Raw genomic sequence first — 17747 nt, 5'->3', positions numbered from 1 at the left:
CTACAACCTTACAATATTGGCCTCTACAACCTTACAATATTGGCCACTACAACCTTACAATATTGGCCACTACAACCTTACAATATTGGCCACTACAACCTTACAAAATTGGCCACTACAACCTTACAAAATTGGCCACTACAACCTTAAAATATTGGCTACTACAACCTTACAATATTGGCCTCTACAACCTTAAAAAATTGGCCACTACAACCTTACAATATTGGCCACTACAACCTTACAAAATTGGCCACTACAACCTTACAATATTGGCCAATACAACCTTACAATATTGGCCAATACAACCGTACAATATTGGCCACTACAACCTTACAATATCGGAGTGCCAGGAACCATTCGGTCACCCTGAGGTTCATCCCCTCACTCTGTTCCACCCATGTTTAGAAACAAGCCTAAACCTTCTCCCCAATAGGTACTATGTCAGTGACTACAAGGCCCACTTTACGGCCAAGCACTCCCATTGTCATATAGTATACTGTAGTTTTTCAGCCGCGGTCAATTTCCGACAGAGGAAGACTAGAGGATGCTCCTCACCATGGATGACTTGTGATGGAACAGCTCCTAGTCCCCCATTAGAAGTATCACTCTGGGCAAGAAATTCTTTTTGAAAAGTCTGGGGCTACCAAGACAGGGTGTTGGCACTGTGATGTGAGCTCCAGGAAGACCTCCGTGTCCCACTCAATCATGACCAACTTCTGACCCTTAGGTCAGTCAGTGTAGCGGCCAGGGTGGCAAAGTTGGGTACAAACCTCCTGTAGTACCCTATGCCCAGGAATGCACGTACCTGCTTCTTTGTGAGGGGGGCAGGACAGGTCTGTGTGGCCTCCACCTTGCTAACTTGTAGCCCTCTTCCCAAGATATTTCTCCTCCATTCCCAAAGCAAATTTTTTGGGGTTCACAGTAAATTCTACTTTCCACAAGGAGTCTAACACTGCCTGGGCTTTAGGCAGATGGGATTCCCAGTCTCTACCAAAAAAATCACAATGTCGTCCAGATACACAGAGAGATAGTCCTAGTGAGGCCGTAAAGTCCTATCCATCTCTGGCTGGAGTGGTCTGTAGTCCAGAAGGTATTCTGTGTACTGAAAGCTCCCCCTCCTGGGGTTGAGAAGGCTGCTTTCTCTCTGGCAGCCTTACTTCAAGTTGTCTGCCATTTCCCCTAGGTATTATTATTATTATACAGGATTTATAGAGCGCCAACAGTTTGCGCAGCGCTTTACAATGTAAGGAAGACATTACAATCACAATACAATTCAAGACAAGATGGTAAGGAGGGCCCCGCCCCTGAGGGCTTACAATCTTAAAGAGGAGGGGGAGGTGATACATGAGGAGGTAGCTGTGTGGGGATGAATTGTTAAGAACGTGATGGTTGAGTGGTTAGGTTGAGGTGGGATCGGCTTCCCTGAAGAGATCAGTCTTAAGGGATCGCCTAAAGGCAGTCAGAGTGGGAGATAGACGGACAGGTTGGGGTAGAGATTTCCAGAGGATGGGGGAGACTGTAGAGATGCCCTGGATGGGAGGAGTTGACAAGGGAGCTGTAAAGCAGATGTTCCAAGAACTCCTTGCTTAGGAGGTACAGAGGGTCAAGGACACGCCTTCTGAGGGAGGCACACACCACAGGTACAGTATGCCAAGTCTGGTATCTATAGAAAGGTAACGTCATAACGAGCGATGATCTATGGTTGTTCAAGTGGTAGCACGTGGATGCATAAAAACTGTGGCTGCTTTTGTCTGACTTACATTTTGGGTAGGGCCAGGAAAGGAATCCTAAAGCGCTTCAGCTCTCCTGTCTCACTCCTTTTGGACTTTTCTGATTGGGCGGAGAGCTGGCTTAGTGACACCCTCTCAGAGGGCCCACAAAAAGCTGCTGCAGGAGGCAGCGAGAGCTCTCGTATCACATCGGGAAAAGACCATCTGACCACGTTACTTTGAGAGAGCTCATCCCAGATCCCTTTTCTGTTTCATTGTCTGTATTCCGCTGGAACCCATAGAATCCATTTCATCCTCATTTTTCCTGTTTTTGTTTTGTTGTTGTATTATTTGTCTCTTTTATGTGTATTTTTTCTGCACCTTTTTGTACTAAAAACAGTCTCAACACTCTGAGAATTTAAAGTATCCTCGTCTCTTGTGTGCTACGCTATTGTAGAACCTGTTATATTCCTGTCTGGAGGGGACAGTGGGCATCACAGCCATTGCTTAAAGGAGAACTATGAGTTGAGTGATTTTCACTCACCTCATAATCTGAGCCGACCTGTGACAATGAGCCTGTCGCAGGTCGGCTCAGTAGATCGGGAGGTGAGCGAACACATACTGGCGCTCGCTCACTTCTCGATCTATCCCTGCAGAGAGCCGTGACAGGGGAGTGACTAGATTCTCCCCTCCCTGCTCCGATCCTCCAGCGCTGACTGGCGGAACGGACGGGGGAGGGGGCGGGTACAGCTGGCTCTGCCTCTAGATAAGAAAGAGCCAGCTGTCAGTCACGCAGCTGGGCGGATCCAGACAGAATTGTGGGGATCTGTTCCGGCTGCGGCGGCCTCATTATACCGCGAGCTGTAGCTCCCTATATACTGAGCTTTGGGTGACGGGAGGACGCTAGTTTGTGTCCTCCCGTTACCCTTAGGAGAACTATGGGGAAAAGCCTTAACCCCATAGTTCTCCAAGTCTTGAATTGTCACAGAATTTTCTGGAAAGGGGTGTATGTTTCCGTTATGACACTTGGTGGCAGCTATTGTGTTTTGTGTGTGTGTAAAGGGTTAACTGTGGAGTTAACCAATCCCAAGAGATGACCGCTCTGAGTCTGCCGGCCTGAGATTGCTGTCCCATGGGCTTGGAAAAACTCTGCGCGGGGTGGGGCTGAGAGTGGTATCCTCGCGTCTTGGTGGCAGCACAGTAGGATTGCACACACGTCGTCACCTTCTGGTGGCAGTACAATGGGATCGGACCTGCTGTTCTGTCACAAAGGTCAGCGATGCCACGGCCATGCGCATAAAAGGACCCCCTCCGGAGGACTGCGCATTCCATGGGCTCCTCCTGTAGAAGAAACTGCGCCCAGGTGTGGCCCCAGAAGCGACGCCGCTAGCATTGTTCATCCCCAGTTTTTTCGAGTAGGGACAGAGCTCTGTGGAGCCAAAGAAGACTTTTGACCTTCTATGATGCTGATTCCTGGGCTCCGTGGGACTTCCGGTTGAAGCTGCATTTTTTTGTGTACCTTTGCACCATCTTTACAAGCTGGTTCCCCGTCTCGGGGGTCTTCAGGGCTGACTCAGCGCTGAAGGTCGTCAGGCAGGGACCTCAGGTACTGAACCAACACGACCCATTCCACCATCCGGGGACTTGACAAGGCCTTTGGCTGCAGCCATTTCTTGACCAGCTGCACCAGGTCATTCATCCAGGACCTCGGCAACCGATCTGGACGATATCTTACGCGCGACGCAACGCTAAGGGTGTGAACGGTCACCGTTGCCTGGCATGGAAATCTGTGTTTTACGCGTTTTCGCCTGCGGAAAAAACGCTCAGGTGTGAACCGGGACTCTCCCGAAACACAGACTGGGGGCAGGGGAACAAAATCTGGGACTGTCTTGCCTAATCTGGGACAGTTGTACAGTATGTAAGGAGCTGGATGAATTTCAAACATAAGATAAACTGCAGCATTTGTATTGAACACACGGCGGTGATCTCACGTGGATCGAACAGACAGGAAGTGATGTAAGAGTACAAAAAAAAGAGGTTCCGGGTGAGAGGTGAGTTGGGAGGAAGTAGAGAGGAGACATTGCTGGGACTGGCAGCAGAGGAGGTATTAAGATATTATATTATATTTACACCCAGTAACCCTCCCCCCCCTGTCATGTCCGTCCTCGTCCTCCATGGTCACTGTGATGTCTGTTGTGGTTTATAGTTGTAGAATATTGTACCGTGTCAGCCATCCATTAGTGCCGAAAGTCGGAGTTTGTGATTCCGGGAACAAACAAGGGATGTGTCTGGGTGGTGACTGTATCATTGTGTGTGTCAGGTTCCTATAAGGTGTCAGGATCTCTCCATGGAGGAGTGGGAGTATCTAGAAGGACACCGGGATCTCTACAAGGACGTGGTGATGGAGAATGAGCCGCCCCTCACATCACCGGGTAAGAGGAGAGAGCAGTACGGAGGCTCCGCCTACATCCCCCATCATCTGATACACACATAGAAACAATGTATTCAGTCAGTGTGTGTGTTTCCTACAGATGGATCCAGTAAGAGGAACCCCCCAGAGAGATGTCCCCGTCCTCTGTATTCCCGGGACTCCTCCCAGGAAGATCTCACTGTCCTCCACCATGATCAGGTCAGTGGATGGAACGCAAAAGTAGACTATATGAGAATTATACTCTCCTATGTAGTCTCAGGCTTACATTTTAAAGAGGTTTTTGTTTCATACTCTTGGTTTAGGATGAAGAACAGTTGTATATGAAAGTTGAGGTTAAAGAGGAAGAAGAGGTGACACCTAGAATGGTTTATCAGCAGTCTATGGAAGAAGTTGGGATGATGGCCAGAATCAAGCAGGAGGAACCTTCTATAGTTATCAGCCCAGGTATAAGATTACTAAACACAGGAACAATTTTGGCATATGGAATGATGAGTGAGGATATGTAGATGTCACCTCATCTGGTAAGGTAAAGGAGAGAGCAGTACGGAGGGTCCACCTAGATCCCCCATCATCTGATACACACATAGAAACAATGTATTCAGTCAGTGTGTGTGTTTCCTACAGATGGATCCAGTAAGAGGAACCCACCAGAGAGATGTCCCCGTCCTCTGTATTCCCGGGATTCCACCCAGGAAGATCTCACCATCTCACATGAGGTGAAATAGAGAAATAATAGCTAATAGGGGATACTTTTTGACCTCTTCATTGTCTATGTAGTTACATCTGATCTCATTGTTCTCAATATTCAGGGTATAAACCAGAGTAAGTGTGATAATTCTGTTAAAGAAGAGATAAAAGAGGAGGAAGAGGTTGGAGTGATGGAGGATCTTTTAGAAGAACACAAAGTCCTCTTAAGATCCAGTAAGAGGAACCCACCAGAGAGATGTCCCCGTCCTCTGTATTCCCGGGATTCCACACAGGAAGACCTCACCATCCCTCACCATGATCAGGTAGGTGGGACTCGGTGTATAGAGCACAGAAGGTTCTCAGTTGACATTCTTTTCATGTTTTTGCTCTCCTTCCCTCGCTTTGCTTTCGGCTCCCCCTTGAAGTTTCACCCGGTTTTATTCTTCAAAGATCACTGTTTTCTGTGGATCTTGGGTCCAGCCATGAGACATCACGGGTCCTCTTTGTTGTGTTGTGTTGCAATGGTGGGCATGTGCTGAAAGACACGGTGCTGTTCTTTGCTCCTGGGGGGTCCAGGCTGGCATGATGATACGCCCACAGATGGCCAGGTACTGTATTTGGCCCCCCTGGGCTCACAGGATATAGGCAGGACACCTACCATGAAATGGGCAGGTCAGGAGACTCGATCGTGTCTTCTATCTCTCCCCGGAGTTCAGCTTTATGAGATGTTTTCTATTATTTTGGGGTTTAGGGTGAAGAACGGAACAATATAAAAGCTGAGGTTAAAGAGGAAGAAGTGGAGACGTATGTGGGGGGTGACCGGCCGTCCACGGAGGAGGTCGGGGTGATGATGAAAAGTGATCAGGATGACATTTCTCTACCGAGCAACACAAGTAAGTAACAGACACTATGGAGGGAACAGGTCACAGTTCTATGTCACTTCTGAGTAGAAGGTTCTGATCCCTTCCGCGGGCAGTTGTGTTGAGTTTTCTTTCCTGCCCTTAATGCGGCCACTTTAAAAAGAGCTCCGTGACCAAAGGAGAGATGGTCATGTGTGCAGTGTGGTGCTTGCTGGGAGAGGACACAAACATTCGGGGCGGACTATGTGAGGTTCTCTTTCTCCCCTGTTATGGACTGACTGATGTGGCTAGGCCTGAAGCCTAGGGGGCTACCCATGCCAAAGCTCTGTGATGACTTCTAGACCAACATACATGACTCTGATTACTGACGTGTGTAATAATTTCTCTCCAGCAGATGGATGTGATGTCAGGAATACCTCGGAGAGACATCTTATATTATCTGCTGATTGTAAGTCAGAAGATAATGTCATCACACAGGATTCTCCAGGAGTGAATCCAAACACACAAAATATACATCACAGACCTCACTGTTTGGAGACATCAATGGATCCCTCTGATCAGGGTGAATCTTCTGATCATTCACATACTATGACTGGAAATATCCATCTAAGATCTCACACTGCAAGAGATCCATCTAACCGCAAGGAATCCTCCTCACCCCATGAAGGAGATCACAGAGGTGAGGATCCATTCTCATGTTCAGTGTGTGGGGAATCTTTCACTACAAAAAAAAGCCTTTGTAGACACCAGAGAATTCATACGGGTGAGCGTCCTTATTCATGTTCAGAGTGCGGGGAAAGTTTCACTGAGAAAAGAAGCCTTGCTAAACACCAGAGAATTCACACGGTGGAGCGGCCTTTTTGCTGTTCAGAGTGCGGAAAATGTTATGCACAAAAAACTTGTCTTCTTTTACACCAGAGAATTCATACGCGTGAACGTCCTTATTCGTGTTCCGAGTGCGGGAAAACTTTCATTCAGAGAAACGTGCTTGTTCAGCACCAGAGAATTCACTCGGGTGAGCGTCCTTATTCGTGTTCAGAGTGTGGGAAAAGTTTTACTCGGAAAGGAAGCCTTGCTGCACACGAGAGAATTCACACAGGGGAGCGTCCTTATTCATGTTCAGACTGCGGGAAATCTTTTACATATAGTCAAGCCTTTGTTGCACACCAGACAACTCACACTGGCGAGCGTCCGTTGTCGTGCTGAAAGTGTGGGAAATGTTTCATTCAGAAGGGAAGTCGTGTTAAACGTGTGGGAAAATTTAAATTCAGAAAGGAAGTCTGAGTAAATACCAGAGAACCCACACCGGTGAGAGACCTTTGTTTTGGTATCCCGACTGCGCCAAACGTTTAACAGATAAAAGAAGTCTAATTAGACGTCAGAGAGACGTTCCTGCTCATTCTTTCGTATGGATTTTAGCGTTTGGAACTGTTCAGTCCAAAGAACAACTGGAGGATAAAATCATTTCTAAAGGGCTCCATCCCGGGATCAGTGATATTTCATTTATAGGTGAAGTCTGATGGGTCAAGTCTTCTATTGGCGTCGTCTATGTCTTGGAGACTCCGACGGTGGGACATTGCCTAATCCTTATCAATTAGGCACAGGGTGTTTTAAAGGGCCACTTCTCCCCGGAGTTCAGCTTTATGAGATGTTTTCTATTATTTTGGGGTTTAGGGTGAAGAACGGAACAATATAAAAGCTGAGGTTAAAGAGGAAGAAGTGGAGACGTATGTGGGGGGTGACCGGCCGTCCACGGAGGAGGTCGGGGTGATGATGAAAAGTGATCAGGATGACATTTCTCTACCGAGCAACACAAGTAAGTAACAGACACTATGGAGGGAACAGGTCACAGTTCTATGTCACTTCTGAGTAGAAGGTTCTGATCCCTTCCGCGGGCAGTTGTGTTGAGTTTTCTTTCCTGCCCTTAATGCGGCCACTTTAAAAAGAGCTCCGTGACCAAAGGAGAGATGGTCATGTGTGCAGTGTGGTGCTTGCTGGGAGAGGACACAAACATTCGGGGCGGACTATGTGAGGTTCTCTTTCTCCCCTGTTATGGACTGACTGATGTGGCTAGGCCTGAAGCCTAGGGGGCTACCCATGCCAAAGCTCTGTGATGACTTCTAGACCAACATACATGACTCTGATTACTGACGTGTGTAATAATTTCTCTCCAGCAGATGGATGTGATGTCAGGAATACCTCGGAGAGACATCTTATATTATCTGCTGATTGTAAGTCAGAAGATAATGTCATCACACAGGATTCTCCAGGAGTGAATCCAAACACACAAAATATACATCACAGACCTCACTGTTTGGAGACATCAATGGATCCCTCTGATCAGGGTGAATCTTCTGATCATTCACATACTATGACTGGAAATATCCATCTAAGATCTCACACTGCAAGAGATCCATCTAACCGCAAGGAATCCTCCTCACCCCATGAAGGAGATCACAGAGGTGAGGATCCATTCTCATGTTCAGTGTGTGGGGAATCTTTCACTACAAAAAAAAGCCTTTGTAGACACCAGAGAATTCATACGGGTGAGCGTCCTTATTCATGTTCAGAGTGCGGGGAAAGTTTCACTGAGAAAAGAAGCCTTGCTAAACACCAGAGAATTCACACGGTGGAGCGGCCTTTTTGCTGTTCAGAGTGCGGAAAATGTTATGCACAAAAAACTTGTCTTCTTTTACACCAGAGAATTCATACGCGTGAACGTCCTTATTCGTGTTCCGAGTGCGGGAAAACTTTCATTCAGAGAAACGTGCTTGTTCAGCACCAGAGAATTCACTCGGGTGAGCGTCCTTATTCGTGTTCAGAGTGTGGGAAAAGTTTTACTCGGAAAGGAAGCCTTGCTGCACACGAGAGAATTCACACAGGGGAGCGTCCTTATTCATGTTCAGACTGCGGGAAATCTTTTACATATAGTCAAGCCTTTGTTGCACACCAGACAACTCACACTGGCGAGCGTCCGTTGTCGTGCTGAAAGTGTGGGAAATGTTTCATTCAGAAGGGAAGTCGTGTTAAACGTGTGGGAAAATTTAAATTCAGAAAGGAAGTCTGAGTAAATACCAGAGAACCCACACCGGTGAGAGACCTTTGTTTTGGTATCCCGACTGCGCCAAACGTTTAACAGATAAAAGAAGTCTAATTAGACGTCAGAGAGACGTTCCTGCTCATTCTTTCGTATGGATTTTAGCGTTTGGAACTGTTCAGTCCAAAGAACAACTGGAGGATAAAATCATTTCTAAAGGGCTCCATCCCGGGATCAGTGATATTTCATTTATAGGTGAAGTCTGATGGGTCAAGTCTTCTATTGGCGTCGTCTATGTCTTGGAGACTCCGACGGTGGGACATTGCCTAATCCTTATCAATTAGGCACAGGGTGTTTTAAAGGGCCACACCGCCAGAAAAGTGTCGTACGTGTTTTATTGAATTCACCCCGATGGGTGTTCCGGAGACTTCTCATCACTGCAATGTAAAACCCCGGAAGAGACCGGATCTGATGAGAGCTTCATATCCTTTCCTCACACATTCATTCCCGGTGATAGGATTCCCCAGAAGTGAAAGTGAAAGTAACAATCTGCGCTGTGAGCGGCTGGTCGGGGCTGATCACTCAGATCTGGGATCTACTCTTCAGATTGTTTTGCCGTCATTATAAATAATAAAACGCTGTCCATGTTTTGTTGTTTTTTTTATTTTTTTATATTATTATTATTATTTTTTTTTCTTTCATTGTAACTGCGATATCACAGAAGATTGTCGGGGACTCAGGTGACCTTTAACTACATCCTGCCAATAAAGTGAGTTTCCTAAATTTCACCCAGCGTTCATAAATTTGGACCCAATAATAATAATAATAAATATCTATAGCCATGATGCACTGTGTTGCCAAAAGTATTGGCACACCCCTCCAAATCATTGGAATCTCATGGCGGGGCCTGCGATTGGACATTAGCTAGTGCCAGCTGATGACAAAGGCAAACATCATCAGAGCTAATGCAGTCTTAAGATTCACATAAACCAGGTGCACTGTTCCTTTAAATGTCAGTTTTGAATCCAATACAGTTTCTGCGTCTGCCCGCATTCTCCACCAGTTGTGAAGTTTTGAGGCTTTAGTTGGAACGGAGGACACGGGCCTCCCAGTAACGTAGCGCTTACTGAACGCAGCAGCAAAGCAACATAAACAGCCGTCTTCCATGACACACAAAAGATAATCTGCTCTCCTCAACACAAATAAACAATCTCAACAGCTTGTGCCTGCAAGAGGGATCAACAGTCCCAGGAGTTTGGGGTTCTGAGGATCCTCTGCATTCGAAAAACAGCCCTCACTGCTCACCTTTCCACCCACCATCTCTGCATACCACCATTAGCTCGTCTTTGTACTCTAAGTGGTAACCCCTTCTCTGCTCACCCTCGCTACCCACCTCTATGCTCACCATCACCCTCTCTACCCACCTCTCTGCTCACCATCACCCTCTCTACCCTCCTCTCTGCTCACCATCACCCTCTCTGCTCACCATCACCCTCTCTACCCACCACTCTGCTCTCCATCACCCTCTCTGCTCACCATCACTCCCTCTACCCTCCTCTCTGCTCACCATCACCCTCTTCACCCTCCTCTCTGCTCACCATTACCCTCTCTACCCACCACTCTGCTCACCATCACCCTCTCTACCCACCATCACTCCCTCTACCCACCTCTCTGCTCACCATCACCCTCTCTACCCTCCTCTCTGCTCACCATCACCTTCTCTACCCTCCTCTCTGCTCACCATCACCTTCTCTACCCTCCTCTCTGCTCACCATCACCTTCTCTACCCTCCTCTCTGCTCACCATCACCTTCTCTACCCTCCTCTCTGCTCACCATCACCTTCTCTACCCTCCTCTCTGCTCACCATCACCTTCTCTACCCTCCTCTCTGCTCACCATCACCTTCTCTACCCTCCTCTCTGCTCACCATCACCTTCTCTACCCTCCTCTCTGCTCACCATCACCTTCTCTACCCTCCTCTCTGCTCACCATCACCTTCTCTACCCTCCTCTCTGCTCACCATCACCTTCTCTACCCTCCTCTCTGCTCACCATCACCTTCTCTACCCTCCTCTCTGCTCACCATCACCTTCTCTACCCTCCTCTCTGCTCACCATCACCTTCTCTACCCTCCTCTCTGCTCACCATCACCTTCTCTACCCTCCTCTCTGCTCACCATCACCTTCTCTACCCTCCTCTCTGCTCACCATCACCTTCTCTACCCTCCTCTCTGCTCACCATCACCTTCTCTACCCTCCTCTCTGCTCACCATCACCTTCTCTACCCTCCTCTCTGCTCACCATCACCTTCTCTACCCTCCTCTCTGCTCACCATCACCTTCTCTACCCTCCTCTCTGCTCACCATCACCTTCTCTACCCTCCTCTCTGCTCACCATCACCTTCTCTACCCTCCTCTCTGCTCACCATCACCTTCTCTACCCTCCTCTCTGCTCACCATCACCTTCTCTACCCTCCTCTCTGCTCACCATCACCTTCTCTACCCTCCTCTCTGCTCACCATCACCTTCTCTACCCTCCTCTCTGCTCACCATCACCTTCTCTACCCTCCTCTCTGCTCACCATCACCTTCTCTACCCTCCTCTCTGCTCACCATCACCTTCTCTACCCTCCTCTCTGCTCACCATCACCTTCTCTACCCTCCTCTCTGCTCACCATCACCTTCTCTACCCTCCTCTCTGCTCACCATCACCTTCTCTACCCTCCTCTCTGCTCACCATCACCTTCTCTACCCTCCTCTCTGCTCACCATCACCTTCTCTACCCTCCTCTCTGCTCACCATCACCCTCTCTACCTGCCGCTCTGCTCACCATCACCCTCTCTACCCGCCTCTCTGCTCACCATCACCCTCTCTACCCACCCCTCTGCTCACCATCACCCTCTCTACCCACCCCTCTGCTCACCATCACCCTCTCTACCCACCCCTCTGCTCACCATCACCCTCTCTACCCACCCCTCTGCTCACCATCACCCTCTCTACCCACCCCTCTGCTCACCATCACCCTCTCTACCCACCCCTCTGCTCACCATCACCCTCTCTACCCACCCCTCTGCTCACCATCACCCTCTCTACCCACCCCTCTGCTCACCATCACCCTCTCTACCCACCCCTCTGCTCACCATCACCCTCTCTACCCACCCCTCTGCTCACCATCACCCTCTCTACCCACCCCTCTGCTCACCATCACCCTCTCTACCCACCCCTCTGCTCACCATCACCCTCTCTACCCACCCCTCTGCTCACCATCACCCTCTCTACCCACCCCTCTGCTCACCATCACCCTCTCTACCCACCCCTCTGCTCACCATCACCCTCTCTACCCACCCCTCTGCTCACCATCACCCTCTCTACCCACCCCTCTGCTCACCATCACCCTCTCTACCCACCCCTCTGCTCACCATCACCCTCTCTACCCACCCCTCTGCTCACCATCACCCTCTCTACCCACCCCTCTGCTCACCATCACCCTCTCTACCCACCCCTCTGCTCACCATCACCCTCTCTACCCACCCCTCTGCTCACCATCACCCTCTCTACCCACCCCTCTGCTCACCATCACCCTCTCTACCCACCCCTCTGCTCACCATCACCCTCTCTACCCACCCCTCTGCTCACCATCACCCTCTCTACCCACCCCTCTGCTCACCATCACCCTCTCTACCCACCCCTCTGCTCACCATCACCCTCTCTACCCACCCCTCTGCTCACCATCACCCTCTCTACCCACCCCTCTGCTCACCATCACCCTCTCTACCCACCCCTCTGCTCACCATCACCCTCTCTACCCACCCCTCTGCTCACCATCACCCTCTCTACCCACCCCTCTGCTCACCATCACCCTCTCTACCCACCCCTCTGCTCACCATCACCCTCTCTACCCACCCCTCTGCTCACCATCACCCTCTCTACCCACCCCTCTGCTCACCATCACCCTCTCTACCCACCCCTCTGCTCACCATCACCCTCTCTACCCACCCCTCTGCTCACCATCACCCTCTCTACCCACCCCTCTGCTCACCATCACCCTCTCTACCCACCCCTCTGCTCACCATCACCCTCTCTACCCACCCCTCTGCTCACCATCACCCTCTCTACCCACCCCTCTGCTCACCATCACCCTCTCTACCCACCCCTCTGCTCACCATCACCCTCTCTACCCACCCCTCTGCTCACCATCACCCTCTCTACCCACCCCTCTGCTCACCATCACCCTCTCTACCCACCCCTCTGCTCACCATCACCCTCTCTACCCACCCCTCTGCTCACCATCACCCTCTCTACCCACCCCTCTGCTCACCATCACCCTCTCTACCCACCCCTCTGCTCACCATCACCCTCTCTACCCACCCCTCTGCTCACCATCACCCTCTCTACCCACCCCTCTGCTCACCATCACCCTCTCTACCCACCCCTCTGCTCACCATCACCCTCTCTACCCACCCCTCTGCTCACCATCACCCTCTCTACCCACCCCTCTGCTCACCATCACCCTCTCTACCCACCCCTCTGCTCACCATCACCCTCTCTACCCACCCCTCTGCTCACCATCACCCTCTCTACCCACCCCTCTGCTCACCATCACCCTCTCTACCCACCCCTCTGCTCACCATCACCCTCTCTACCCACCCCTCTGCTCACCATCACCCTCTCTACCCACCCCTCTGCTCACCATCACCCTCTCTACCCACCCCTCTGCTCACCATCACCCTCTCTACCCACCCCTCTGCTCACCATCACCCTCTCTACCCACCCCTCTGCTCACCATCACCCTCTCTACCCACCCCTCTGCTCACCATCACCCTCTCTACCCACCCCTCTGCTCACCATCACCCTCTCTACCCACCCCTCTGCTCACCATCACCCTCTCTACCCACCCCTCTGCTCACCATCACCCTCTCTACCCACCCCTCTGCTCACCATCACCCTCTCTACCCACCCCTCTGCTCACCATCACCCTCTCTACCCACCCCTCTGCTCACCATCACCCTCTCTACCCACCCCTCTGCTCACCATCACCCTCTCTACCCACCCCTCTGCTCACCATCACCCTCTCTACCCACCCCTCTGCTCACCATCACCCTCTCTACCCACCCCTCTGCTCACCATCACCCTCTCTACCCACCCCTCTGCTCACCATCACCCTCTCTACCCACCCCTCTGCTCACCATCACCCTCTCTACCCACCCCTCTGCTCACCATCACCCTCTCTACCCACCCCTCTGCTCACCATCACCCTCTCTACCCACCCCTCTGCTCACCATCACCCTCTCTACCCACCCCTCTGCTCACCATCACCCTCTCTACCCACCCCTCTGCTCACCATCACCCTCTCTACCCACCCCTCTGCTCACCATCACCCTCTCTACCCACCTCTCTGCTCACCATCACTCCATCTACCCACCTCTCTGCTCACCATCACTCTCTCTACCCACCTCTCTGCTCACCATCACCCTCTTCACCCACCTCTCTGCTCATTCACTCTCTCTACCCACCTCTCTGCTCACCATCACCCTCTTCACCCACCTCTCTGCTCACCATCACCCTCTCTACCCACCTCTCTGCTCACCATCACCCTTTCTACTCACCGCCTTTGCCCACCTCTCTGCTCACCCTCCCTGCAGCACCCTTCAAGCACTGTACCTGACAGGCAGGGCTCCCACACTTGTACGCTTGGTGGACTTGATTTTCGATGGGCGGGATTTACGTAGGAACAGATCGCGGCTGATTCCAATGTAAATCCCGCTCGGAATATATATGAGCTAGTGAAAGGCTCGACCCAACCTGACACCTAGTCCGCCTCAGGACATTTCCCGGGACACAGACCTAGGAGGGACGGAGGAAACAAGAAGCGGGACTGTCCTGGCTATTCCTGGACAGTCGGCAACTACGCATGTTAGACATGTGAGCCGGCAAAAAAAACTGTGTTTCGGTTCATTTCGTTTTGGATTTTTCGTTTTTCGGGACGGAAAGTCGCTTCATTTTGGTATTCGGGTTCAGGCGATAAATAATACTGAAACATAATACAAACTGCAGTATTTATATTCAACACACGGCGGTGATCTCACGCGGATCGCCCAGACAGGAAGTGATGTAAGAGTATAAACAGGAGGAGTGGGAGTATCTAGAAGGACACCGGGATCTCTACAAGGACGTCGTGATGGAGAATGAGCCGCCCCTCACATCACCGGGTAAGAGGAGAGAGCAGTACGGAGGGTCCACCTAGATCCCCCATCATCTGATACACACATAGAAACAATGTATTCAGTCAGTGTGTGTGTTTCCTACAGATGGATCCAGTAAGAGGAACCCACCAGAGAGATGTCCCCGCCCCCAGAATTCCCGGGATCCCACCCAGGAAGATCTCACCGTCCCCCACCATGATCAGGTAGGTGGGACTCACTGTATAGAACACAAATGATTCCCAGTAGACATTCTTTTATTTTAGTTTTTTGCTCTCCTTCTCCCGCTTTGTTTTCAGCTCCACCCGGTTTTATTTTTTAGAGATCAGTATACGTATCTTTTTTTCCTCTGGGTCTTGGGTCCAGCCATGAGACACCGCGGGTCCGCTTCTATGTTATGTTTCTCCAATGGTGGGCATGTGCTGAAAGACACGGTGCTGTTCTTTGCTCCTGTAGGGTCCTGATTATACCCCGAAGGTGGCGAGATCTTTGGCCCCTTGGGCTCACAGGATATAGGCACGTCACCTACTCTGAAATGTGCAGGGCATTCCTTTTCTATCTCCCCGGAGTTCAGCTTTATGAGATGTTTTCTATTATTTTGGGGTTTAGGGTGAAGAACGGAACAATATAAAAGCTGAGGTTAAAGAGGAAGAAGTGGAGACGTATGTGGGGGGTGACCGGCCGTCCACGGAGGAGGTCGGGATGATGATGAAAAGTGATCAGGATGACATTTCTCTACCGATCAACACAAGTAAGTAACAGACACTATGGAGGGAACAGGTCACAGTTCTATGTCACTTCTGAGTATCTCCATTCCTCAATATAACGTCATGTGACCAACAAATGAGGAGGAGATACTGTACACCATATGAAGGTCCATCTCCATTCCTCAATATAACGTCATGTGACCAACAAATGAGGAGGAGATACTGTACACCATATGAAGGTCCATCTCCATTCCTCAATATAACGTCATGTGACCAACAAATGAGGAGGAGATACTGTACACCATATGAAGGTCCATCTCCATTCCTCAATATAACGTCATGTGACCAACAAATGAGGAGGAGATACTGGACACCATATGAAGGTCCATCTCCATTCCTCAATATAACGTCATGTGACCAACAAATGAGGAGGAGATACTGTACACCATATGAAGGTCCATCTCCATTCCTCAATATAACGTCATGTGACCAACAAATGAGGAGGAGATACTGTACACCATATGAAGGTCCATCTCCATTCCTCAATATAACGTCATGTGACCAACAAATGAGGAGGAGATACTGTACACCATATGAAGGTCCATCTCCATTCCTCAATATAACGTCATGTGACCAACAAATGAGGAGGAGATACTGTACACCATATGAAGGTCCATCTCCATTCCTCAATATAACGTCATGTGACCAACAAATGAGGAGGAGATACTGTACACCATATGAAGGTCCATCTCCATTCCTCAATATAACGTCATGTGACCAACAAATGAGGAGGAGATACTGTACACCATATGAAGGTCCATCTCCATTCCTCAATATAACGTCATGTGACCAACAAATGAGGAGGAGATACTGTACACCATATGAAGGTCCATCTCCATTCCCCCATAGCGGTCATGAATGAACAGTACAATGGTCTCCGGGGGGTCAGAGGTGTTTTGGGGGTTTTGTCTCCTTTATCTGGTTGGTTTTCATATTTTGGTGTTACAATTGGACCCAATTCCATGCCAGAGCTCTGTGATGACTTCTAGACCAACATACATGACTCTGATTACTGACGTGTGTAATGATTTCTCTACAGCAGATGGATGTGATGTCAGGAATACCTCGGAGAGACATCTTATATTATCTGCTGATTGTAAGTCAGAAGATAATGTCATCACACAGGATTCTCCAGGAGTGAATCTGTTCTCTTCAGTGTTTGAGAAATCTTTTACTAAAGACAGAAACCTTCTTAAACAGCAGAAAAGTCACACCGTTGAGCGTCCTTTTTCGTGTTCAAAGTGTGGGAAAGGTTTCATTCAGAAAGGAAACCTTGCTGTACACCAGAGAATTCACAGAAGTGAGCTGACTTTTTTCTGTTCAGAGTGCGGGAAAAGTTTTGCACGGAAATCTGGTCTTGTTTTACACCAGAAAATTCACACGTGTGAGCGTCCTTATTCATGTTCAGAGTGTGGGAAAGCTTTCATTCAAAAAGCAGTACTTGTGCAACACCAGCGAATTCACACGGGTGAGCGTCCCTATTCATGCTCACACTGCGGGAAATGTTTCACTCATAAAGCAGTACTTGTTCAACACCAGAGGATTCACACAGGTGAGCGTCCTTTTTCATGTTCAGAGTGCGGGAAAAGTTTCCCTCAGAAAGGACACCTAGCCACACACCAGAGGATTCACACAGGTGAGCGTCCTTTTTCATGTTCAGACTGCGGGAAATGTTTCCCTTGGAAAGAAAAACTTCTTAAACACCAGAGAAGTCACACGGGTGAGCGTCCTTATTTATGCTCAGAGTGCGGGAAATCTTTTGCTGAGAAAGGTCATCTTCTTATACACCAGAAGATTCACACGGGTGAGCGTCCTTTTTCATGTTCAGAGTGTGGGAAAAGTTTCAACAAGAAAGCATACCTTAGTACACACCAGAGATTTCACACAGGTGTGCGTCCTTATTCTTGTTCAGAGTGCGGGAAATCTTTCACTATAAAAGGAGATCTTCGTAATCATAAGAGAATTCACACGGGTGAGCGTCCTTATTCGTGTTCAGAGTGTGGGAAAAGTTTCACTCGAAAAGGAAGTGTTGCTGCACACCTGAGAACTCACACAGGGGA

General features: G+C 49.5%; 1 pseudogene; it reads left to right on the top strand.

Annotated features, from left to right (window-relative positions):
• LOC108801444 overlaps positions 1-17747 on the top strand; it is a 49716-nt pseudogene that overhangs the window by 16389 nt on the left and 15580 nt on the right.

This window comes from Nanorana parkeri, unplaced genomic scaffold (assembly GCF_000935625.1).
Source record: "Nanorana parkeri isolate BGI_ZX_2015 unplaced genomic scaffold, ASM93562v1 scaffold2340, whole genome shotgun sequence".
Classification (NCBI taxonomy): Eukaryota; Metazoa; Chordata; class Amphibia; order Anura; family Dicroglossidae; genus Nanorana; species Nanorana parkeri.
Note: the sequence above shows the minus strand (reverse complement) of the source record. Positions and strands in the feature narration are given on the sequence as shown.